The 25,762-nt window shown below is 39.0% G+C and overlaps 1 protein-coding gene across 5 annotated transcripts in view; it reads right to left on the reverse strand.

Annotated features, from left to right (window-relative positions):
- The window catches only part of NCOA3 (nuclear receptor coactivator 3), a 134,242-nt gene that overhangs the window by 64,768 nt on the left and 43,712 nt on the right, over positions 1–25,762 (reverse strand). For all 5 annotated transcript variants that reach the window (XM_047770927.1, XM_047770926.1, XM_047770928.1 and 2 more), the window contains exon 2: positions 1,420–1,499. The gene's annotated coding sequence lies outside the window, so the exon portion shown is untranslated. The remainder of the gene's footprint in view (positions 1–1,419; positions 1,500–25,762) is intronic.

Genomic DNA, 25,762 nt, shown 5'->3' on the forward strand with positions numbered 1-25,762 from the left:
TACCCTAATTTTTTCAACTTTTGTAAATCAGAAATTATTTCTAAATAAACGTTTTCTGTGTGTGTTTAATAAATACTATGGACATAGTTCTCTGTATTCAGAATATAATGGGTATACACTATAATTATTTGAGGAATTTTATGTGAAAATAGCAAGAGCGGAGGCTGGAGGCTTAGATAAATTCCCAGATAAAGGACTTTGCCCAATATAAGAGAAGTGAGTTCTGTTTTTCTGTAAGCCAGGGAAGAGTAGCAGAAAGTTCAGAACAGAACAGACTGGATTAAAGGGATACAGTTAAGAAAATATTCTAGCAAAGTTTCAAGTGGGTGGAAACAGTACATAAGAAGCAGTAAAAGGGAGTTCTCTTGTGCCTTGGCGGGTTAAGGATCCAGCCAAAAAAAAAAAGGTAAGAAAGAAAGAAAAGGGCAGAAAAGGGACATTTGGACAAATATAAGCATTAAATTATGAGGTCTTGGCCTAGGAAGCTAAGATTAGTAACAGAAAGTTGAACAAATACAGGAGACATGAAAACAGAAAAACAGATAAGGTCTGTTTACTACTAAATGTATCAAAGGGAAGGTAGGATTCAAAGATTCGGAATTTCAAGCCAAGCTAACCATGAGAGTAACAGTGTCACTAACAAAAAGCAATGTAACTAGGTAAGCAAAGCATAAGCACTTTCTCAGCTATCAGACAACTTTTTCTATTCTCATTTTTCCTATTCTGATACAATAATGAAAGTTAGGGAAGCAGTTAGATGAAATGTTATACACCAGCACAAGCAATCTGGGAAAATGAAGTCTTCACAAGGTAAAATAACCAAAATGGGTGAGGCTGATTCAGATTTTGACTAAATACCATTAAAATATTCACACATAAGGGGAGTTCCCGTCATGGCTCAGTGGTTAACGAATCCAACTAGGAACTGTAAGGTTGCGGGTTCGGTCCCTGGCCTTGCTTAGTGGGTAAGGATCCAGCCTTGCCGTGGGTGTGGTGTAGGTTGCAGACTCGGCTTGGATCCTACGCTGCTGGGGCTGTGGTGTAGGCTGGAGGCTATAGCTCCAATGAGACCCCTAGCCTGGGAACCTCCATATGCCGTGGGAGAGGCCCAAGAAATGGAAAAAAGACAAAAAAAAAATTTTTTTCACACATAAGGAAAAGGGGGCAGGGTAGTGTGTCATATTACACTAACACATAGTTCCAAATCTTTCCCAAAATGTTATGTTTACATGGAGAATATACATACATATTCATTCATCCCAAGACCCTTCATTCATTCAACTAATATTAGCATGAAAGAGGAAAACATGACATATAAAACAAATTTAAGATTAAATCATAAATCAAGAAGAGGGCAGTATCTTCTGAGGGTGAAGTCAAAAAATTACAAAGGGTCCAGTCAAAGTAAAACTGAATTACCTGGGGCTAACCAGCAAATGATGTTCAAGTAGTTTAGTTTTACTGGTCTCTGACTCCACTGTTCGGCAAGTATTTTGATCCTGAGGACAAAAAAGAAAAAGAAAAGGTATTGATTTTCACTGTCCTTTCTTAATATTAGTGTCACCATTAGTCACACACAAGTTAACTTTTCCCATCTTTCCCCTCTCTGGACATATGAAACAAACAACAACATCAAAAAGTTATTAAGTATGGGGCCTCTTCCTAGGAATTTCTTTTGCCATATAGTAATACTGCTTAGAAAAAAATCAGGCATGGCATATACAATATATTGTCACAGTTTGTAAACATGGATAAGCAAATTAAGGATGAAGGAGACCAGCTCCAAGTCCTGAAAAGTTATCAAACTAGAACGGTCATCTGAACTTAGGAGATTCCTATCAGTCCAAAAAGAATGCTCAAATAACAACAATTTAAAACAATATAAATATCCTGTGAGAAGCTAATAAAGCTTAAATACTCAAACCCAAAAAAGATAAATACCCACCAGATGGATGGATAAATTAAGCAAAGAGAAGAAAGGAATAAAGAAGAAAGAAAAAAAAAAAGGCCCTGTGTATTTTCTTCCCCTCTAGGAAAGGCCACATCATTTGCATCACCAACCAAAAATAATTTTAAATGGGATACAGGAAAATGAGGGGCAGTTTTTGCAAAACAAGTTGCAATAAAAAACATGAACATATAGAGCAGCAAACTTCTGCACTTGAGGAAAAGTGGAGCAGGCTCCAGTGCAACAAAAAAGTAAGCCAACATGAGTTCCCTTAGTGGCCCAGTGGGTTAAGGATCTGGTGTCATCACTGCTGTGGCTCTGGCCACAGCTGTAGTATGGATTCAATTCCTGGTCCTAGAAATTCCACATGCTACGGGCTTAGCCAAAAGAGAAAAAACAACAAAGCAAGCAAACAAACAAAAAAACCCTGAGCCAACAAAAACATTCACCCTCACTCAACTTTATGATATTACAAATTTAACAACAAAGCAACAATCTGACTACTGCTAATTCTAGAGGTATCTATATCAAGACTACAATGACAGCTACACCCTAAAGTTAACAGCATTCATGCTGGAATTAGCAGATCTGTTAGGAAAAAAATGGAAGAAAAAAAATGATATATTCACAAGTTCCAAGTAATAAACACATCACAATCATGGCCAATCTGTATGCAATAGATAGGGAACAACCAATCTAGTTTCATGAGGCAAAGGGTCTGTTGCATTTCTGAAACCCAAATTAAATATGAGAAAGTTGATGAGGGTTGAGGATGGAGGGACAGAAAACATATCATATATGGTTCACAAAGAGAAAAGAAGAAAATTCTTGATGCTATATCAGTGCCATGTGATTACAGTTATAAAAAGAGCTGATATATGTCTACTAACTATCACAGTATAGTCTCCAGCTTATAATTAGGATATTTGCCAAAAGTAAGTTCTAGACCCTTTACTAGTTCCCACCTCTTCACTAGTTAGATATCTCTGGGTCAACTTAGGACATCTTTGAGTCTTACATTTCTCGTCTTAAAATGGGAATCATACCTCATAAGTCTCTTGTGATGATTAAGTGAAAATGCTTAAACTACTTATTAGTACCTAGTATATAAATGCTCAATAAATAAAAAACAATTTTTACCCAAACAAGACTATTTGACACCTAACAAGAATTTATAAACACACCGAAATAAATTTTAAAAAAGGAGAAAACATAATGATTAGTTTTAGTTTTTAAATGAACTCAGTGTTTTATAACTTAAACTTTTATACCCAATTTAATGAGAGGATGGTGAAGGGGGAAAGGTAGGCAGAACTCCTGTAAACAGCAAATCCAAGGTTTTCTGGCCCTAATTTAAAATTAAGTTTTACTTCTTGAATGTGAAAGTAAGTTTCATTTCTTTTTTTTTTTTTTTGTCTTTTTGCCATTTTCTTGGGCCGCTCTCGCGGCATATGGAGGTTCCCAGGCTAGGGGTCAAATCGGAGCTGTAGCCACCAGCCTACGCCAGAGCCACAGCAACGCAGGATCCGAGCTGCGTCTGCAACCTACACCACAGCGCACGGCAACGCCGGATCATTAACCCACTGAGCAAGGCCAGGGATCGAACCCGCAACCTCATGTTCCTAGTCAGGTTCGTTAACCACTGCACCACGACGGGAACTCCAGTTTCATTTCTTTTTTTGTTTTTGCTCCTTTCAGAGGGTAAGGAGGATTATGGGGTGGCATTAATACCTAGAGAACAAGAAGGGTGGGTAGGAAAATGAATCTGAGTCAGAATGTACCTAGTATCCTAATGACTAATCCAGGAAACAAGCAGCGCTGCCTAATGTGGAAGGATGGCAAGAGAACCTACATAATACTGCTAGTGAGAACTTTCCAAAGAAGTGCTGATCTGGCCAATTTGTACCCCATAACCCCCGGGATCCAAAGAAACACCATCTACAAAATTCTCCTCTTGCAGTAAGCATGTGGTTGTATTAGAGAGGTCCCCAAAGAGTCACAGATCAATGACCTTCTTGCCTACTAGGAACCTTAAAGGGGCAGGTGATTCTGTCAAGTATGCAACAGCAGGGAAACTGCAGTTAACTTGCCTAGAACCAAGATTCTGCAAAGGCAACAGTCATAGCAGATTTTTGGGGACTCAATTTTTGACCTTCATCAAAAATAAGCTTATCTGGAGTTCTTGTTGTGGCTAAACAGTAAGGAACCTGATTAGTATCCATAGGACTCAGGTTCAATCCCTGGCCCTGCTCAATGGGTTAAGGATCCAGCATTGCTGTGAGCTGCAGTGTAGGTCACAAATGCAGCTCGGATCTGGCATTGCTATGGCTGTGGTGTAGGCCAGCAGCTTTTGCTTCAATTCAACCCCTGGCCTGGGAACTTCACTGTGCCACACACAGGTGTGGCTCTCAAAAGCAAGAAGGCAAGAAAGAAAGAAAAGAAATATTACGTATCTTTACCCCTTTTCCTAATTTGGACTTGAGTCGATCACATTACAAAATCAAATCACACCAACATAAAAACTGAATGACACATTCCCAAAATATTAGATACTACGGCAGGGGGAAGGGGAGACAGCAGTTTTTTCTCCTAGAATTAACAAAAAGTTGACTGATAAGATTCACATCATTAAAACCTGCATCACTAGAAAGCTACTGGGGGCTCAGTGGAGGTCAAACAGAGCTTTGTTTTGTTTTTCTTTTTATAGTCATATCTGCAGCATATGGAAGTTAGAAATAGAATCCAAGCTCCATCTGTCACCTACTCTGCAGCTTTTGGCAACGCCAGGTCTTTAACCCACTGAGCAAGGTCAGGGATCGAACTCACAACATCATGGAGACTATGTTGGGTCTTTAACCTACTCAGTCCCATGGGAACTCCAAACACTCCTTTCTCTCTCTCTTTTTTTTTGCTCCATGTGCAGCATATGGAACTTCCTGGGCCAGGGATCAAATCCAAGCTGCAGCTACAACCTAAGCCACAACTGTGGCAACAACAGAACCTTAACTCAATGCACCGGGTGAGGGATCAAACCTGTACCACCAGAGACAACATCGGATCCTTAACCCACTGTGCTACAATGGGAACTCCTATTTTTTGGCTTTCTTTCTTTTTCTTCTTGGCTGCCCCATGGCATATGGAGTTCCCAGGCCAGAGATCAGACCTACACTGCAGCTGTGGCAACTCCAGGTCTAGAGGTCGTGGATCAGGGATCAAACCTGCATCCTAGTGCTGCAGAGACACCACCGCTCCTGTTGTACCACAGCAGGAACTTGAGGTTTGTTAATAGCTAATCTGAGATGTGCCTAGAGGCCAGAACAAAGAATCAAACTGGGGGAAGAGAGTTGTTGACAGCAAGAAGAAAATCCAAATTATATAATGCTGATGCTTAAAAACACCAAATAGACAAAAAGAGGCCACTGAATACTACGAACATGTTTTCCTTTTGCTACAGAGCATAGACGAGGGCAAGGGACCCTACTATTAGCCATATTAAGCTCATAGTTTTTCCCATGCTACTGAGGGCAATGCTCCCAGGACCTCCCTCTTCGGTTCCCTAAAATCGTACATGGAGATAGAGAATCACGTTCTTTGGGGAAAGCCAGCTGCTGCCCTTCACAGCACTACAAAAATAAGTTTGTGCACCTATAACTTCATGTTACTTAAAGTTTACATGATATTGGCATAAATTTAACATTTTTTTTGCAGTTGAGATTATTTATCAAGCAATAAATATATCCTTCCTCAAAACTGAAACAATAGATTTTACCTGCGGCAGTCAACTGCAACCAATTTGCAGCTAAAATGAAAAGGAGAAAAAAAGATGGAAGTTTAATATCATACAAAAATTCAAAATTATATAGAAAGGTGCCACTGCTTTTGAAGCTGTATAAACTTAACTCAGTAAAAAGAATTTTTTTTACAATTTATTATTTAGTCCATGAATACATGTTCAAGTAAATAAGTAAAAATGTATTTGGTACCCAAAGAAGACACAAATCACATATCCATGACAAACTTTTTAAAATACCATAATATTTTTGACAAATGGGGGTAAAGAATTAATTCAAATTACAACATATGCAGGTCTAGTAAAGACAGGGTTAAAAAAAATTGTCATAAAAAAAAAAAAGGAGTTCCCGTCGTGGCTCAGTGGTTAACAAATCCGACTAGGAACCATAAGGTTGCAGGTTCAATCCCTGGCCTCGCTCCATGGGTTAAGGATCCGGCATTGCCATGAGCTGTGGTGTAGGTGGCAGATGCAGCTCTGGCGTTGCTGTGGCTGTGGTGTAGGTCAGCAGCTACAACTCCGATTAGAACCCTAGCCTGGGAACCTCCATGTGCCACAGGTGCAGCCCTAAAAAGACAAAAGAAAAAAAAATTGTCATATGTTACCACCTGTTCTATGATGTATATTAGAAAGGACCAAGCTGATTTATAATAATTTATTCTTCATAGTCATTTAATAAGTTATAATAAATGTTTAGTTCTAGGTGGAGTCAACCTGAAAATGATGAAGTTAAAACAGAAACCTTGGTTTCAGAACACCTAGGAAGTTCAGATTCTATTTTTTTTTTTCTTCTTTTTTTCTTTTTAGGGCCGAACTGAGGCATATGGAAGTTCCCAGGCTAAGGGCTGCCGGACTATACCACAGCCACAGCAATGTGGGGTCCAAGCAACATCTGCAACCTATACCACAGCTCACAGCAACACCGGATCCTTATCCCACTGAGCAAAGCCAGGGATCAAACCTGCGTCCTCATGGATCCTAGTAGGGTTCATTAACCACTAAGCCACAAAGGGAACTCGGGGAAGTTCAGATTCTTAAAGTGACCTGTGGGAGGCATTTAATTCACTTCAGTGTTTCCTGTGCACCTATTAGATGCCAGGCACTGCAATGACACTCAGAAGGATAAGCATAATATGATTCCTGCATTAATTAGGAGAAGCAGGTTCAAATAGCCACTATAGTTTCTGAAATGAAAACTATGTTCATTCAGGAAGCACATGCTGAGCATCAACCTGCTATGCTGCACTAATGCCAGGGATACAAAGAAGAACCAGAAGTTGACCAAGAGTCTGATAATAATACTAAAGGAGAGAAGTGAGAAAGCTGGCTCTGCCTTTTTCATAGGCTTGCTGTGGTAACTGTAAAGCACTATTTAAATGCGAATGCAAAACAAATCCAAAATCATTCACATCTGCCAAGAAAAAGAGAGAGATTAATAAAATTTGAATATATAATTAATTTCTACAATCATTTTCCATAGTTAGAACCAAAATGCCATTTGATTTTCTTCATAACAAAAGGCAAAGGCAAAGAAGAAAACTTTTATAAAATGTTAGCCATTTGCGTAAAAATTACAAGAGACATAGGAAACATTAAAAGGGTGCATAAAGGTTGCTGAATATGAAAGCCATTTTTAATGTAACACATTCAGGAAATTATGCCATACATTTTGCTTACACAATGATATTATCCACTGATGAACAATGGCAGTAAATTTAACCATTCTGCCTTTTTTAAATTACCTTGAGAATAAGCAGAAAACTAAAAAAGCAGGTTAGCAGGCCAGTTTATAAACAGGCCCCATATCTCTGGCTGCACTGCAGTTGGTAATGACATGGTTGCTAAAACAGGCATGAAGCCAGCCGCTTGCTGGTGCCTGTGCTACCTCCCTTTCCCCCCCTTTCTTGGAAAAACTACACGCAGAGCTGCACGATCACACAAAATAAATACAGGAAAGGGGGTGGGAGGGGTTGGGTGGAGAGGTGAGCTGCAGCTCTGGGCTCCACCAGTGGAAGGGGCTCCACCAGTGGAAGGCGTTCCACAAGAATTGCTACAGGGTCAAAAGTTTACAGTGGTTTCAATTTCACCTTTTAGCAGCCAATCAGGAAACAGAGGCTGCACGCTGACCCCTCGGGCTGCAAATGAACATTAACTCATTGGCTACCAGAACTGCATATATTCCTTTTTTTGTAAGACTTTCCTTTTTTTTCCCTTCTTTCTTTCTTTCCCTTTTTTTTTTTCTTCCTGGAGGGGAGGGGGGAGAGTGGTAGAAAAGGAGGCAAAGAACACTTTGAAGTTCAAGGTGACAATTTTATTTAAGACCATGTGTTTTAAACAGGTATTTGAGGGAAGAAATGATCAAGTAATTCTCCTTGAAACTGTCCTGTAGTATCTAACAAACCAATCATTAGTGCTAGTCTCAAGACAAAGAATGAACTTAGGTTAAAGAGACAGATTTATCTCCTTGAGGCTGCAATTCTAAGAACAATGTACGATATGATGAAAGACAATGCTGGCTGTGTTTCCAGTAAATGCTTTAAAAATAACTCAGATATCGAAGACGTTTAATTACAGTATTTAACCCAAATTTTATTTGCATAGATTTCCCACCTCCTCTCCTAATCATTAACATAAATGGGCAACACACCCGTACTTTTCATACTGTACATCTACCAAAATACAGGTATAGCTTCTAAGATTTAACCTTTCTTTTCTCGTATTTCTCCTCTAAAACACTTCAGTACCTAGAAGCGATTCCTATATACATAAACTCAAGAGTGAACCCCTTGGCAATAGACGCAACTGCTCTCTAATTCATTTTTTAATGTAAATTTCTCCCAAATGCAGAAAACATCAATAAACTAATCCATTAAATACTCTTTCCAATATCCTATATTTACCATTGAGCAAGGTTAGAGTGAAGATCTGTACTATACACACCCTAACTGACCCATATTTAAAAACTAGATTAGACACATTACATAATAAAAGTGAAACAGCTCTATTAACTGCTCTACCAAAATGATCAGTTAAATACTAAATAAGCAGATGTGTAAACTTGTAGTTAGATCATTTCTCATTAATACAATAGGTGTTTAAACTTTAGCAGTCTTACTGACTTAACTTTACGTTGTATTTGGAAGCCGCCATAGGTACTACCATTACCTAAGAAAATGATTCCATGTAAGATACTAGTTTTCTTACTCAAACCAGCAAAAATAACCAATATACAAAAGTACCTTACTTCATATACAACTACTAAAGGACTAAAGGGTCCCAAAGTAAATTCAGAGTTTATAAATTTTCCACAGCTATTTAATGTAGCTGTTAAGATAGTAAATAAACTTGATGTTAACATACAGGATTTTTTTTTTTTAATTCAGCATTAAAACAAGTAATTTTCCAGTAATAACTCGTAAGCCTTCATGATTTAAATTTATATATATCTGTCTATAAAAAGTCTGTACTTTTAAAACCTAGGGTTTTTTTAAAAACATGTTTGCAGAAGCTTTTTTAAAGTATTAAGTTAGAAGAGTCTTCTGTATATCTTCTTTTTACAAGATGGCCTCATTTTGAAAGAAAATGGATGCGATAAAATTTTACATCAAGTCAGCATGTTAGCAAGAAGCTTTTTGTGTGTTCTGAATTTGATTAATACAAGCCAAGGTCACTTCCTGAAAGATGCCTACCATTGCAGCTGCAGGCAAACTAGGCTCCAGTGTACGGCTGGGGGAAGGGAATGGGTGATGGCATTTATTAACCCTGAGATAGGCTACCATCTCCACCAGCAGCTATAAAAGGAGGGGCAAACAGGAAGATCCCAGAATTCCTGGCATACAAAGATTAAAATATTTCCACTTCTTAATGTTTAAAAACAAAAATTTATTCAGTATGTATAATACTCATGTCAAAATTACATCAAAGATATTCTCAGTACCCAATACATTAAAACATTTCACTTAACACAAGTCATCTAATACCAGACACTGAAGGAAACTTAGCATTCAGCACAATACAACCTGTACTTGCTATGCAAAACGTCTACAAAGGCAGATACAAGCCCTTGAAGAAAACAGAATCAGAGATTCAAATTTCTCTTATCTAAAACTAAGCATAGCCTAAAAGTCATGAAAGCAAAAATCCAAAACATAAAAGCCTACATTGCAAAATATTTGCAAGTTTTGTACTGAAATTCAATTTAATTTTCCTCTTGCCCACATTAATACAAATATGTCTCTGTTAAAAAAAAAAATCAAGATATACATTATCAGCAACCAGAACAAACTTTCTCCCTGAATAATTAATAATGGCAAGATTTAACTGAGCAGTTACTATGTACAGCTAGGAAACATACTAAGTACTTCATATGCCCTCTTTGAGGTTTAATACACATTTCAACTAATTGGATAAAATATTAGGTAGAGTCAAGAAATCTGTATGTATGTTCCTTACCATTTTCTATATGTAACTCTGGACTAATTTTTCCTACCTACCAAATGGGATGGATCATGATATTCCAGAGATATATAATCAGCAATGTGCTTTTTAACAAAACGTAATCTTTTTTTTCTTTTTACAGTAGCAACTATGGCATATGGAATTTCCTGGGCCAGGGGTCAAATCAGAGCTGCAGCTGTGGCCTATGCCACAGCCACAACAACACCTGATCCAAGCCACATCTGCAACCTATGCCAGAGCTTGCAGCAGCACCAGATCCCTAGCTCACTGAGCGAGACCAGGGATCAAACCCACAGAGACACTGTCAGGTCCTTAACCCACTGAACCACAACAGGAAGGACTAGCCTTTTTTCTTTTTTCCAATTGTCAATATGCTCAAAGCCATTATATTTCTATTTTCTACATAAATTGAGACTATAATTTTGTTCCTCCCTTGTGCTCCCCATCTTTTTATTCTGACTTAAGTTTAGTTCAATAACTTCAACAACAAAAATAAACAGGTAATAGATGTTCAAGTTCAAACAAACCAATACTGCTTAATTTTTTAAGTCTTTTATTTTTCAATGACTGGCAGAAAGAAGCTATTATTTAATGGGCACAGAGCTTTCTATCAACCGCTTCTTAAAATATTTTAGGAAAAGGAAGCCAACCAAGCAAAAAATGCTGTAAGAAGTCCTGAATTCAGAGAATCTATCTAGTAATTGGGCATAGCAAGAAAGGCATTCAGAAGAATTCAACAAGACCTAATCACATGCCTTTGAGATGGAACAAACTCTGAAAATGGACAAAGAGTAAAATTAGTCAGTCATACTCCTTCTCCCAGGACACCTGGTGAAACATTGAGAAGGAATAAATTTTTCCTCAATTTCTCTTATCCTCTATATTCTTTTTTTCCACCACAGGAGTTATTCCAAAAATAACTCAGAACAAAAAAGATAAAGAGAGGGAAGCTAGCTTCTTGACACAGACCAGGGTACGGAAGGTCCAATTTTCCCCTCATCTCTCCAACTAAATCATTCCCCTCCCCTGGTTTTATCCATGTCCCCAATGTGTTCCTCACTTGGCAAATAAGACAAACTAAATTGGGATACAACAACTAGTTGCCTGGTCTTCTTACACCAAAGCAGCTTCTGTGCTTAAAAGGAAATACTGACTATGAAATAAAAGCAAATGAAATATTGACCTGTATGTCTTCTTGTTCTGTCTATGGGGCTCACAGACAGATGTGTGAGAATCACTCTTTAAAAAACACAGAAACGGGAGTTCCCGTCGTGGCGCAGTGGTTGACGAATCCGACTAGGAACCATGAGGTTGTGGGTTCGGTCCCTGCCCTTGTTCAGTGGGTTGACGATCCGGCATTGCCGTGAGCTGTGGTGTAGGTTGCAGATGCGGCTCGGATCCTGCGTTGCTGTGGCTCTGGCGTAGGCCGGTGGCTACAGCTCTGATTCAACCCCTAGCCTGGGAATCTCCATATGCCGCGGGAGCGGCCCAAGAAATAGCTAAAAAGACCAAAAAAAACAAAAAAAACAAACAAACAAAAAAAAACACAGAAACGGTGTTTTTAAAGGAACCAACAACTAATGCAGAGGGTTCCAGGCAGGTAACACTGTATATTATAGTAGCAATAAATAATGAAATTACCAGTTATTCATCAATTATTTTATTAAGTCCAACAGTCTTAACATCTTCCCACTTCCTGGTCTAGGACCCACATTGAAGGCTAACAGGAACTTGAAATTTATATGCTAGTAATATGCTTAATTTTAAAATTTTATGTTTAATAAAAATCCATGAAAGAATCATACTCACAGCCAGTATGCATAATGGCTTTCTATAAAGTATTATTAGTAATGGATAGGGCAAGGGAGTATTACTAAAAACAATGCTTATTCAGTATATTTAGAGGGTAAAAACGGATGCAAATGTCAGCTCCCCTAATTACTACAATACCACTACCATCCCTTTCTCCTTCTATCAGTTGAGGATATCATCTCTTGCCCTGTCTCCAAGGGCAGTTATACATGACTGAGATCTTCACTGTCACCAACATTGTTGGGAGAAATGATGTCTCTTCGTGCAAAAAACATACATAAGCCCAACTACACATTTAAGAGTGACTCCCAGGAGCCCACGCTTGAGTGTATTTGTTACTTAACTCAGCTTATTAGATAATAATAATAATAATTAGATACTTATTATTACTATCTGGCTCCCTAGTTTTATAGCAAATTAAAATGGAAAGACTATTAGAAGCAATAAAGTGTTAACAATAGCAAGAACTACAGCTAACTGGCTGGCAAACGATAGTGAAGGAAAATAGGAAAAAAAGAAAAAGAAAACACAAAAACTCTCAAAATTCAAGTGGTCTAGACTCAAGTCATTCAGCCTAATGAGAAATACTGCTGTTTAAATTCAAGAGGTACAACAGGTGGCAACCACAGCAAAAAAAAAAAAAAAAAAAATACTGCTAATGCTCCTAATACCCTGAATCGTTAAGAAAAGATTAAATACATTTAGCACATTGCTTGAATACACTTAAGGATTTCAATTTTCTTTGTTTTTTAAACAAGCTGTGTCTTTTTTTGTGTGTCTTTTTGCCTTTTCTTAGGCCGCTCCCTGGGCATATGGAGGTTCCCAGGCTAAGGGTCTAATCGGAGCTGTAGCCACCAGACTACGCCAGAGCCGCAGCAATGCCAGATCCGAGCCGCATCTGCAACCTACACAACAGCTCACGGCAACAACAGATCCTTACTCTGCTGAGCGAGACCACGGACTGAACCCGCAACCTCATGGTTCCTAGTCAGCTTCGTTAACCACTGCACCACCACAGGAACTCCCAAGCTCTGTGGCTTAATGGTTGTTTTTGGCTATGCACAGCAACCATTTGGGCTTCTCTGCATCTTTGTGATCTATTCCCAGCCACTCCCCAATGTGCTGCTTAAAAGGAAGGCAATGTTCAGAAGGCAAGCAGCAAATATTAGAAAACCTGGGACTGAGATGATCGACAGTGGGAAGTTCAGGCAAGAAAGAGCTTCCCCCCCAGTACAACATAAAATCCAGACACCTAAAGAAATCGATACATTTAAATACATTAAAAATCAGCATATTTTTGGAGTTCATGTCATGGCTCAGCAGTAGCAAACCCAACTAGTATCCATGAGGACATGGGTTTGATCCCTGCCCGGGAACCTCCATACGCTGTGGGAGCTGCCCAAGAAATGGCAAAAAAAAAAAAAGAAAGGTTAAGGATCCAGCATTGCCTTGAGTTGTGATGTAGGTCACAGGGTTGCTGTGGCTGTGGTGTAGGCCAGCAGCCGCAGCTCCAATTGGACCCCTTGACAGGGAACTTCCATTTGCCGAGGGTTCAGCCCTAAAAAGCAAAAAATAGTAAAAAATAAATAAATAAACCAAAACCTACACACAAACATTTATATAGCAGCTTTATTTATAACTGCCCCAAACTGGAAGCAACCAAAATGTGCTTCAATAAGTAAAGAGATAAACTACAGTATGTCCATACAATGAAATGTTATCCACCAATAAAAAGAAATGAATGTCAAGCCAAAAAAGACATAGAGGAACCATAAATGCACACCGAGAGGTCAAAGAAGCCAGTCTGAAAAGGCTACATACTATATGATTCCATCTATGTGATATTCTGCAAAAGCCAAAACTACAGAGTAAAAAGGCCACAGGTTGCCAGGGGTTCAGCAGAAGGGGAGGAGGATCAATGGGCAAAGCACAGGTAACCTTCACAGACGTGAAACTGTAACAGTGGATACGTGATAGTATGTGTTTGTCAAAACCTATAAAACTATAAACACGAAGAGTAAATATTTATATAAACTATGGACTTTTAGTTAACAATGTTGTATTAATACTGGCACATTAATTTTAACAAATGTACCACACTAATGCAAAATGCTAACAGGGGAACAGGGTGGGGGTGGGAATGTGGAGATGTAGATGGGAACTCTGCACTATCTACTAAATTTTTCTGTAAATCTAAAACTATTCTAAAAAATAAAGTTTATTAATTTTTTTAAATCATGAGAACTACAAAGAAATATGCTACTTTACCAAGTGGATACCTAACACAAATAACCAAGTTTTATAATTGTTTTTAATAATTCAGTTGTATAAAACTTTCAAAAATAAGGCTGCAGAATTTCTATACCATATGCTCACTTCTATAAGGCTACCAGTGCTCCCAAAAGGAAAAGTAACGTGAAGACAATGCAATCTCTGGGTCATCAGTCCAAACATGTTAATTCTCAATGATAAATTTAAATTTACATCAATAATACATTTAAACTTGGTTCAATATGTAAGATTTTTTTCTTTAAAATTCTCATACAACTGTCCTAAGTCTTTGCAATATCATCTGCAGTTTTTCAAAAATTTAAGAATCTGGAGTTCGCGTCATGGCACAGTGGTTAACAAATCCGACTAGGAACCATGAGGTTGCGGGTTCAATCCCTGGCCTCGCTCAGTGGGTCAAAGATTCAGAGCTGCCATGAGCTGTGGTGTAGGTTGCAGATGCGGCTCAGATCCCACACTGCTGTGGCTCTGGTGTAGGCCAGAGGCTACAGCTCCGCTTAGACCCTTAGCCTGGGAACCTCCACATGCCTCGGGAGTGGCACAAGAAAAGGCAAAAAGACCAAAAAAAAAAAAAAATTAAGAATCTTCCCCACCAATTCAAAGACATTTATCAAATGCCTACTATATATCAAGCCAAACATACTGTGCTAACACAAAAATGCCTTGTCAAGGAAATGTATCTGATTTTCCAATGAAAATCAATCACTTCCAAAAACTTGAGGAAAACATAAACTTCAGATGTTACCAAAACATGCTGTAAAACTACAAATTGTTAATGATTCACACAATGTCTTCAGAGCTATCTCACCAAGGAGAAAATTAACTTATTAAATACTAAAAAACAACCATACAGTTAAAATGAATCCAAATGCAGAAAATACTTTAGTTTCACAGGTAGCTCCTTACCCCATCAATAACCTGAAGTAGCTGCGTAGATTCACACAGAAGGAAAGCAATACTGAACTTGACAATTCCTAATAATGACAAAGCCTCTAAGTACCAAGTGAGCACTTAAGGTTTTGCTATTTATTACATGAATATCTTCTCAGACATGCATAAACAGGAAACCCCACTTTATCACAAGTCTTGGGGAATATAAAAGCTTGCACATAGGCAGTGCCTTCCAGCACTACAGTGGGAGAAAGCATGTTGGGGATTTCAAAAGAAAAGACATTAATGAATCTTGAAACAGAACTTAAGTTTTCCATTACCAAGAGACTTAACACAAGTAGACAGTATAACACACTTGTATTTTTATAGTATTATAAAATTAATTACAATAATAATATATAGTAACTTACCAGAAAAGTATCTCATTTTACAGATAAGAAAAAAAATCCAGAAGCTGTGATTTGTCCATTCTGATGAAGCACACTCTCAAGTATGCTAAGATTCTGTCTGTGATAAGTGGCAATTCCTAACATAATAAAAATATTCTAAGCAGACTTAAGCCAATCTGCTGATATTTAGCTACATTAGAGCCATTAATTAGATTCACTCGGGTGAAAACCCAGCAAAAACTCAATTCTGCAAGTCCTATATAGGCATACCTCGGATATTTCAGGTTTGGTTCCAGACATCACTATAAAACAGTCACACAAATGTTTCGGCTTTCCAGTGCATACAACAATTATGTTTACACTATACTGTAGTCTATTAAGTGGGCAATAGCATTATGTCTAAAAAAACAATGTATATGCCTTAATTTAAAAATACTCTGTTGGAGTTCCCGTCGTGGCTCAGTGGTTGATGGATCCGACTAGGAACCATGAGGTTGCGCGTTCAATCCCTGGCCTTGCTCAGTGGGTTAAAGATCCGGCGTTGCCGTGAGCTGTAGTGTAGGTTGCAGACACAGCTCGGATCCCACATTGCTGTGGCTCTGGCATAGGCCGGCGGCTACAGCTCCGATTGGACCCCTAGCCTGGGAACCTCCATATGCCACTGGAGCGGCCCAAGAAATTGCAGAAAGACAAATAAATAAATAAATAAATAAACAAACAAACAAACTCTATTGCTGGAGTTCCCATCATGGCTCAGCGGAAACGAATCTGACCAGCATACATGAGGACGCAGGTCCACTCCCTGGCCTTGCTTAGTGGGTTAAGGATCCAGTGTTGCCATGAGCTGTGGTGTAGGTCACAGATGCGGCTCAGAACCTGTATTGCTGTGGCTATAGCTCTGATTTAACCCCTAGCCAGGGAACTTCCACATGCTGTGGGTGCGGGCCTAAAAAGACCAAAAAAAAAAAAAAAAAAGCCATTGCTAAAAATAACCATCACAGGAAGCTTCAGCAAGTCATAATTTTTCTTTTTTTTTTTTCTGGTGGAGGGTCTTGCCTCAATGATGGCTGCTGACTGATCAGGGTGGTGGTTGCTGAAGGGTGGAGTGGCTGTGGCAATTTCCTAAAATAAAACAACAATGAAATCCACCACATCAATCAACTCTTCCTTTCACAAGCTATTTCTCTGTAGCATGCAACACAATTTAACAGCATTTTACCCACTGCAGAACTTCTTTCAAAATTCCATCTTCTCAACCCTTGCTGCTGCATCAGCAACTAAGTTTATGTAAGTAATATTCTAAATTCTTTGTTGTTGTTTCAATAAGTTTTCCACCTTATGTGGGCACAGTTTTTGGTGTCCCAAAACAATTACAGTAGTAACATCAATGATCACAGGTCACCAAAACAAATATAATAATAACTCTGAAATATTTCAAGATCACCAAAATAAGACAGAGACAAGATGTGAGCAAATGCTGCTGGAAAACTAGTGCCAATAGACTTTTTTTTTTTTCCTTTTTAGGGTCACACCTGCAGCATATGGAAGTACCCAGGCTAGGGGTTGAATCAGAGCTGCAGGTGCCAGCCTAAGCCACAGCCACAGCGGATCTGAGTAGTGTCTGTGACCTATACCACAGCTCACCACAATCCCGGATCCTTTAACCCACTGAGCAAGGCCAGGGATTGAATCCACATCCTGATGGATACTAGTTGGGTTCTTAACCCACTGAGCCACAATGGGAACTCCCAACAGACTTTCTTGATGCAAGGCTGCCACAAACCTTCAATCTGTAAAACAACACAATAACTGTGAAGAACTTGAGGTATGCGGAAGAGTTCCCTTGTGACGCAGCAGGTGAAGGATCCAGTGTTGTTACGATAAACGGATTGGGTTTGACCCCTGGCCCAAGAACTGCCACATGCCATAAATGTAACCCCCCACCAAAAAAAAAAGAGAGAGACAGAGAAAGATGCCCATACTAACATTTTACATAGAAAAATGGTCATTAAAAACCACTTATACTATAAAACCATAAATAAAACACAAGCTATGCCTCAGGTCATTAAGTAAAAGACAAAATGAGGTCTGCATTCAAGTTCAGCAAGATAATGATCCTTAAGACCAAGGACAGGAATTTAAGGGAAAGATGACCCTCATTATACAGAAACCTGAGATGATTCAACATATTTTAGCACATGTTACCACCCTTCTGATTTGAATAAGCACCATGACAGTCCTAGTTTGACCTCATAGGGTCAAATACACTCTTACTGGGTACGAAACAGGAGCCAGTGATGCTATTGGCCTGACGTCTACTTCAAAGACAAGGAAGAAGGTGGTCTTTTCCCCCTCCTCCCTTTCCCTGGATTATAAAAATGCAGCCCACCTAATCCTGGGGGCAGAACTTCTTTGCCTGCCCACTTGTACCTCTCACAAGTGTCCTATCTTAATAAATCTATTTCTTGCCTATCAAAACAAAAACCTTGTAGGACTACCCTGGTGGCTCAGTGGATTAAGGATCCAGCATTGTCAACTGCTGTACCTCGGGTTTGATCCCTGGCCTGGTAACTTCTGCAAGCCGCGGCCCAAAAAAAACCTACTTATCTACAACTTTTTAACCACAATCTTCTTTCTTATTGAATATCAATAAAAAGCAAAAGCAAAATAATATTAAAAAATAAAATAACCTCAAGGTCAATGATACTGAACAGGTACAACTACTTAGCATTTAACAGAATAGCCAGGATAGCCCAAATTGAACTTGCATTCTTCCAAATCACCTAATACTGGTTTAACCTTATATTAAAAATAGTTTTTGTGATATCTAATGTAATCTACCTAAAATCTTTTTAGCAACCACATCATTTACCAAAACGCTTAACCATTTTTTAAACTAGACCTATTCTGTTAAATATATTAGAGTTTTTATTCACTAAAAAATATGTGACACATTATTTACCCAAAAAGGATTTATTCAGTGTTTCCCTAGATGCCTTAGACTAGAACCTAGCTTAAGAAAATCTGGGTAGCATCACATATTAACTGACCTATATTATATGAAAAACTGTTTTGTATACAGCCAATCCCATACAACTTTTACCTCTGTTTTCACTCCATTTTCATTCACCATCTGAATCTAGAGGAAGAAGTTGTTTAAATTACTTTAAACTAAATCCTACCAGAAAGAGGAGCAACAGAACAAACATTTACTAGAATCCTAGGGTGCACAGCATTTCACTGTCCTTGAGTAAGAAAACCAAAGTTCAGGTAGGGTAGAATAACTTGTCCAAAGTCTCATAACTGATGGAACAGGGATTAATTAGAACTCAGAATCACCTAAATTCTAAGTTCATGCTTTTTATGCTATCCTTCTACTCCAAAATTATTTATACTAATAACCGTGACTGTACAAATTTCAATTATAAAATTACCCAACAGCAACTACTTTCTAACCTGGGGGCGGGGTACGCACACAGGTAGAAAATAGGTACCCAAAAACTACCTAAAACTAAGCTTTTCCAGTATGTAACCAAGGGATATAAGAAGCATAGTCTCATACCCCATTTTTCAGAATAGGGAGTCTTAGATCAAGAAAACCATTAATCTGGTAATAAGATTTTGGCAGAATCAGAAATCCCATCTGCCCACTCAATGCTGCTGTACTTCCCTCATCACTCTTATTTGTCACAGAGTAATGGTTACCCAATCGTGGTCACCAGACCAGTACTGTGACGTCTGTCACAGTAGCGGGGAACTTAGAAATGCAACCCTATGCCAGAATTATAAACTTTGAAGGTGGGACCTAGTAATCAGTGATTTAAGCATTCGGATAATTGTGGTGTGCTCTAAAGTTTGAAAACCACTGGAAGAAACTTGTCTGTTTACAACAGACTCCCTTAGGACAAATGCTCCAGAATATAGGAGTTAAACTCTAAAAAGAGGAAACAGATTGAGTTAACTCTTCCTTCCTATTGTCTAGTCTAGAACAGTGCTTCTCAAACTTTAGCAAGCAGATTCACCTGTGGGGAGAGGGGATGTTAAACTCCTGGGCCCTGTCCTCAGAGTTACAACTCAGTACGCCTAGGATAGAGGGAGGCCTTCTAACATGTCACAAACACTGCAGGAAAGCAGATTATACTCTTGAGTAGCAGTGAACTAGAAAAAATCCTCTTCGAGATCTGACACCATATATCCCAACCCAAAGAACACTTCCATTCTTCCTTTCTCATCCTTCCTACTTTCCCACTAAGATTCTTAATCTGAGAGTTCCCTTGTGGCATAGGGAGTTAAGGATCCGGTGTTGTCACTGCATTGGCTCAGGTTGCTGCTTTGGCACAGATTAAATCCCTGGCCCAAGAGCTTCTGCATGCACTAAGCGTAGCCCAAAAGAAAGGGAAAAAGAAAAAAAAAAAAAGATTCTTAATCTGCTCTGATTGTTTTTTTGAAAGTCACACCAATTTTGTCAATTCAATCCCATTTCTCAAAATAAACCAATGAGTTAAGATTTAATTTATTATCTTTGGAACAAAATAATCCCAAATAAAGCCCTCAAAAGGGCTTGTATGAAATTTTAATATGATTCAATTAAATATGTTATGTTGCCAATACAAAAAAGTATCCTATAAGACACTAAAAACAACACTTGAATTGAGAAGATCTTAATTCTATCAGAAGGTTTACCACTGGGAGTTCTCGTTAAGGCAAAGTGGAAATGAATCTGACTAGGAACCATGAGGTTTTGGGTTCGATTCCTGGCCTCACTCAGTGGCTTAAGGATCCTACATTGCCATGAGCTGTGGTGTAGGTCACATATGCAGCCTGGATCCGGCATTGCTGTGGCGGCAGTGTAGACAGCAGCTATAGCTCTGACCAGCCCCCTAGCCTGGGAACCTCCATATGCTTTGAGTGCAACCCTAAAAAGGAGAGGGAAGGAAAAAAAAAAAGGTTTACCACTTATGTGACTTTAAGGGGAAATATGAGGAAATAATTTGACAAGTCGTCTTTCAACAGTTTTTTTTTTTTTTTTTTACACTTTTTCTTCTTTCTAGGGCCACACCCTCAGCATATGGAACTTCCCAGGCTAGGGATGGAATTGGAGCTGCAGGTGCCAGCCTACACCACAGCCACTGCCACACCAGAACAGAGCCACGTCTGCAACCTATATCCCAGTTCACAGCAATGCCAGATCCTTTAACCCACTGAGTGAGGCCAGGGATTGAACCCGCATCTTCATGGATACTAGTCAGGTTCTTAACCCTCTGAGCCACAAGAACTCCACAACAGTTTTTTATATGGAGTTAGGTGAAAATTCTACTGCTATCTTCCATAACAGCAAAACTCAGATGTCCAAAAACATGTAGAACTGAGAAAATGTGTGTTAAGACTTATAAGCTCTGATCATCAACAAAATTATCTTTTATTCATTTATTATTCCATAAACAGTTACTAAATGCCTACTATAAGCAAAGGAGGCACTCAGAGACAAGATTCTCTTAAGAGTTCATGTTTACTTTCCTCATTCCATGGTGTCATTATTTAATGTTTTTAGTATCTCTCAAATAACTCCATTACTACTGCCCTTTAGTAGTTCAAGGAGCACATTTTCCCTGGTTTACTCCAAAAGTCTACCTTTATCCTAAAGACCACTCCTTGTATGTAATGATCCAGCTACACTAAATGACTTAATCTTTCCCAGAAAAACCAACTGATTCAAGTCTTTTTTGGCCAAGCTGCTCCTGGTTAGAATGCTATTGTATTGCCCAATCACCCACGTCCAATTTTTATACCTTATAACCCTTCTGAGAGCATACCCAGGTGCTTCAACTAAGTCTCTTTCATCCCACCCTCCTAACCCCAAATTAGGTTATAGATTTATAGATCCTGCTCCAATAAGCCTGATTACTAACAACTCTGAATATCCCTATCATACTTAACACCTGGTAACCGCCCCTCTTCTTGCTCTTCTCCCTACTGAAGGAAGAGTCCAAGTCTCCGCATTGTTTTAGCCACAGTGCCTGACACATAGCAGGTACACAAAATTTTGCTGATAAATGAGGGGAGGAAAGATACATTCACATGAATGCCCAAAGATCACATACAGGATGTTCAAAGATCTGGGAGGAGAAAATCAATCCCCATAAAGAGGTCAAAACACAAACCGGCTTACCAAAACATAGTAAGACTTTACATAAAATCTTCTAACACTTGAGAAATTATCTGAAGAAGACATTCCACTACTATATATAAGAATATCTTTGCGGTGAAAGGCACAAAGAAAAATAATGTAAAGCACTACTGAAAAACAAGAATAACTACACCATCAAATAATCTGTGGTATTGATAAAATCTTTTGGACTCAAGAGGTTAAAATATAATTAAAAGATGCCAACACAGCTACTACAGTTTTTTGGAATTTAAAACACACACACTCACTTATGACTTAATGCCATGCTATAAAACACCAAAAGTCCTTAGTTTTCTGTTCCAGGAGTTATGTTTGGAATACTGCCAAACACAGAGGAGAAAACCTCTGGCTCCTCCATGTTTTGCAGTTACGTGAGGAAACCAGCCTGCCCAGAAAAGATGAAATCATGTATAACATGGTAGAGGGCTCTATCATAAAATGACAAATTTCAAGTAAGCAGAAAATGAAAAGCAGTACAGTAAAGATTACAAATTTTGGATACGGACAGACTGTCCATTTAAGAACTTCATCCTAAAATGGACATAAAAAATACCTTACAGGGTTATTGTGAAAATTATGTGAAAGAACCACACAAAGCATTTAAAATATTCAGACTGGAGTTCCTGTTGTGGCTCAGGGTAACGAACCCAGTAGTATCAATGAGGACGCAGGTTCAATCCCCCGCCTCGATCAATGAGGAAGGATCTGGCGTTGCCACAAGCTGCAACATAGGTTGCAGACTCGGATCCTGAGTTGCTGTGGCTGTGGCGTAGGCCGGCAGCTGCAGCTCTGATTCAACCCCTAGCCTAGGAACTTCCACATGCCACAGGTGCAGCCCTAAAAAGACAAAAAATAAATTAAAAAAAAAAAAACACTCAGATTCTGATACAGGTATCAAGTGTTCAGTAAGTGGTAACTATTGATAATATTATTGCTTTATGATAGAGGAATCTTAAGAAGCAAAGATCCAAGCAGCAAAAGTTAAATTCTGCAAGTTCGGGCTTTTCCTATTACTTATTATTCCTCACTCCCTTAATTCTTTTTTAACAATGAATACTTAATTTCTTTTAAACTGACTCTCCCCCAAAATAATAATTTTATTATAAATTCTAGTTATAATCACTAGCCAAATAAACTATGTTTACATTTAGAAGAGCAGAAAAATTTGATAACAAGTACTTAGAACAGTACTTAGAAATTTCCTAACACTAAATCAAAGTCATTTCAAGTATATAAGGGCACTGAAAAATTACATGTTTAAGGGGGTTCCCATTGTGGTGCAGCAGAAACAAATCTGACTAGTATCCATGAGGATGTGGGTTCAATCTCTGGCCTTGCTCAGTGGGCCAGGGATCCAGCATTGCCGTGAGCTATGGTGTAGGTCAGATCCCGCATTGCTGTGGCTGTGGCATAGGCTCCAATTTGACCCTTAGCTTCAGATGGCAACTTCCATATGCCATGGGTGCGGCCCTAAAAAGCAAAGGAGTTCCCACTGTGGCTCAAAGGGATTGGCAACATCTCTGAAGCACTCAGTCCCCAGCCCAGCACAATGTGTTTAAGGATCCAGCGTTGCTGCACTGCAACTTCAGTCACAACTGTGGCCTGGATCTGATCCCTGGCCTGGGAACTCCATATGCCATGGGGCAGCACAAAAAAAAAAAAAAAAAAAAATCCAAAATCCTTAAAATACGGAAGACAAAACATAATACAGTGCATATTATGGACCAAACTGCATCCCACCCCCACCACAAATACCTAAGTTGAAGTTCTAACTCCTACTCCCTCAGAATGAGACTGTGTTTGGAGAAAAAGTTTTAAATATGCGTTTAAGTTAAAATGAGACCATCAGGGCAGGCCCAATCCAGTAGGACCAGTGTCCTTCTAAGAGGAGGGAATTTGGACACAGACATGGACAGAGGGAAGACCATACGAAGACACGGGGAGAAAAGTCACCTACAAGCCAAGGAGTAAGGCCTCATAAACAATAATCTTGCAGATACCTTGATCTTGAACTCCTCGCCTCCAAAACACATCTGTCGTTTAAATCACCTGATCTGTGGTACTTTGTTATGGCAGCCCTACCACACTAATGCAGCCTATTCTTCCTAAAACTAGATGGGTTTATAGACCAGCAGTATACTTCTAGTCACAACCATTGGTTCCACAGGCTAATCTCAATACCACTTAGAATTAGACACAATTCCAAAGTCAAAAAAAATCAAATACCTAAAGCCAGAATCGGGAGACCATGTGTGTGTGTGTGTAGACATCTTTTTTTTTTTTTAGTTCATCATATGTACTATTTGGGCTATGGCTGATCTGAAACACTATTAATATGTATTATGTGACTATATCACTTGTTTTGAAGAAAAATGCATATTACAAATTTCAATGTGCACCTATCAAAGACCGTCCTCTCAATCCAAGAAATTTGAGAAATACTGTTTTTCAATAGAAGAAACCCAGACTCTACATTCAGAGAGATGGGAATTAAAAGCACAGTGTCACCATTTACTAGTGATGTGGCGTTTGGGAAGTTATTTCACCTCTGTGATCCTCAAATTCCTCACCTGTAAATGGGGATGAAAATAATTTCTTACCAGAGTATCAGCATCAGTGAGAGCTAAATTAAGCACCTGGTGCAATTCCTAACACAAGGTAGGTACTCAATAAATGGCATCTACAATAAGATCATCATCCAAAGAAAATGTACATGAAAAGGAGGTGCCACTTACTCTTAAGAAAACTGTAAACTTTCTTTTTTTTTTTCCTTAGGGCCACACCTACAGCATATCGAAGTTCCCAGGCTAGGGGTTGATTTGGAGCTGCAGCTGCTGGCCTACACCACAACCACGGCAATGCTGGATCTAAATTGTGTCTGCGACCTACACCACGGCTCATGGCAATGCCAGATTTTTAACCCTCTAAGCTAAGGCCAGGAATGGAATCCACATCCTCATGGATACTAGCTGGGTTGCTACCACTGAGTCATGGTGGGAGCTCCAAAACTAAACTTTCAAATCTTTCTGGAAAGCAATTTTGAACTATCCAAGTGTTAAGAATATCCCTCTGACCTAGAAATTTGCCTTGGAATTCTATAGAGATACTTGCACAAGTGGATAAAATGGAAGAAAAAGAATGTTCTTTGTGTCACTGTCTTACCAGTCAATCAATAGAGATCTGGTTTAATATTAGACTGTATTAGATCCTCATTTCTCATTATTTTTAAATAAAGTAGGTCTCTGTCATGACAGAAAGATGGTAGAAACAGAAAAAGCACAATGCAATCCAAAAAAGTAAAACCTGTATGTTCATACACACATGGAAGTGGGTATGAAAAACCACAAATAGCTTACACTTTTTGTTCACATATCCTATACACTATAATTTTTTTTTTTTTTTTTGTCTTTCTGCATTTCTTGGGCCACTCCCGTGGCACATGGAGGTTCCCAGGCTAGGGGTCTAACCGGAGCTGTAGCCGCTGGCCTACACCACAGCCACAGCAACTTGGGATCCGAGCTGCTTCTGCAACCACCACAGCTCATGGCAACGCCGGATCCTTAACCCACTGAGCAAGGGCAGGGATCAAACCCGCAACCTCATGCTTTCTAGTCGGATTCATTAACCACTGTGCCGCAACAGGAACTCCCGTAAATTTTTTAAACTCAAATTTTTTTCTAATAAGAAGAGAAACATGGGGAGTTCCCATTGTGGGACAATAAGTTAATGATCCAGCTTGTCTCTGTGGAGACACCAGTTCGATCCCCAGCCCAGCACAGTGGTTAAAGGATCTGGTGTTGCTGCAGCTGTGGCATAGGTCACAGCTGAGGCTCAGTTTGATCCTTGGCCCAGGAACTTCCACATGCTGCAGGTGTAGCCAAAAAAGAAAAAGGGAAACACAGATATACACCATCTTTTGAGACTATTTCTTTCCTGCCTGTGCTATGGAATCAGATATGTTAAGGAAAACTTCCAAGAAAAATATATTGCACACTAAC

Source organism: Phacochoerus africanus, chromosome 3, assembly GCF_016906955.1.
Source record: "Phacochoerus africanus isolate WHEZ1 chromosome 3, ROS_Pafr_v1, whole genome shotgun sequence".
Lineage (NCBI taxonomy): Eukaryota > Metazoa > Chordata > Mammalia > Artiodactyla > Suidae > Phacochoerus > Phacochoerus africanus.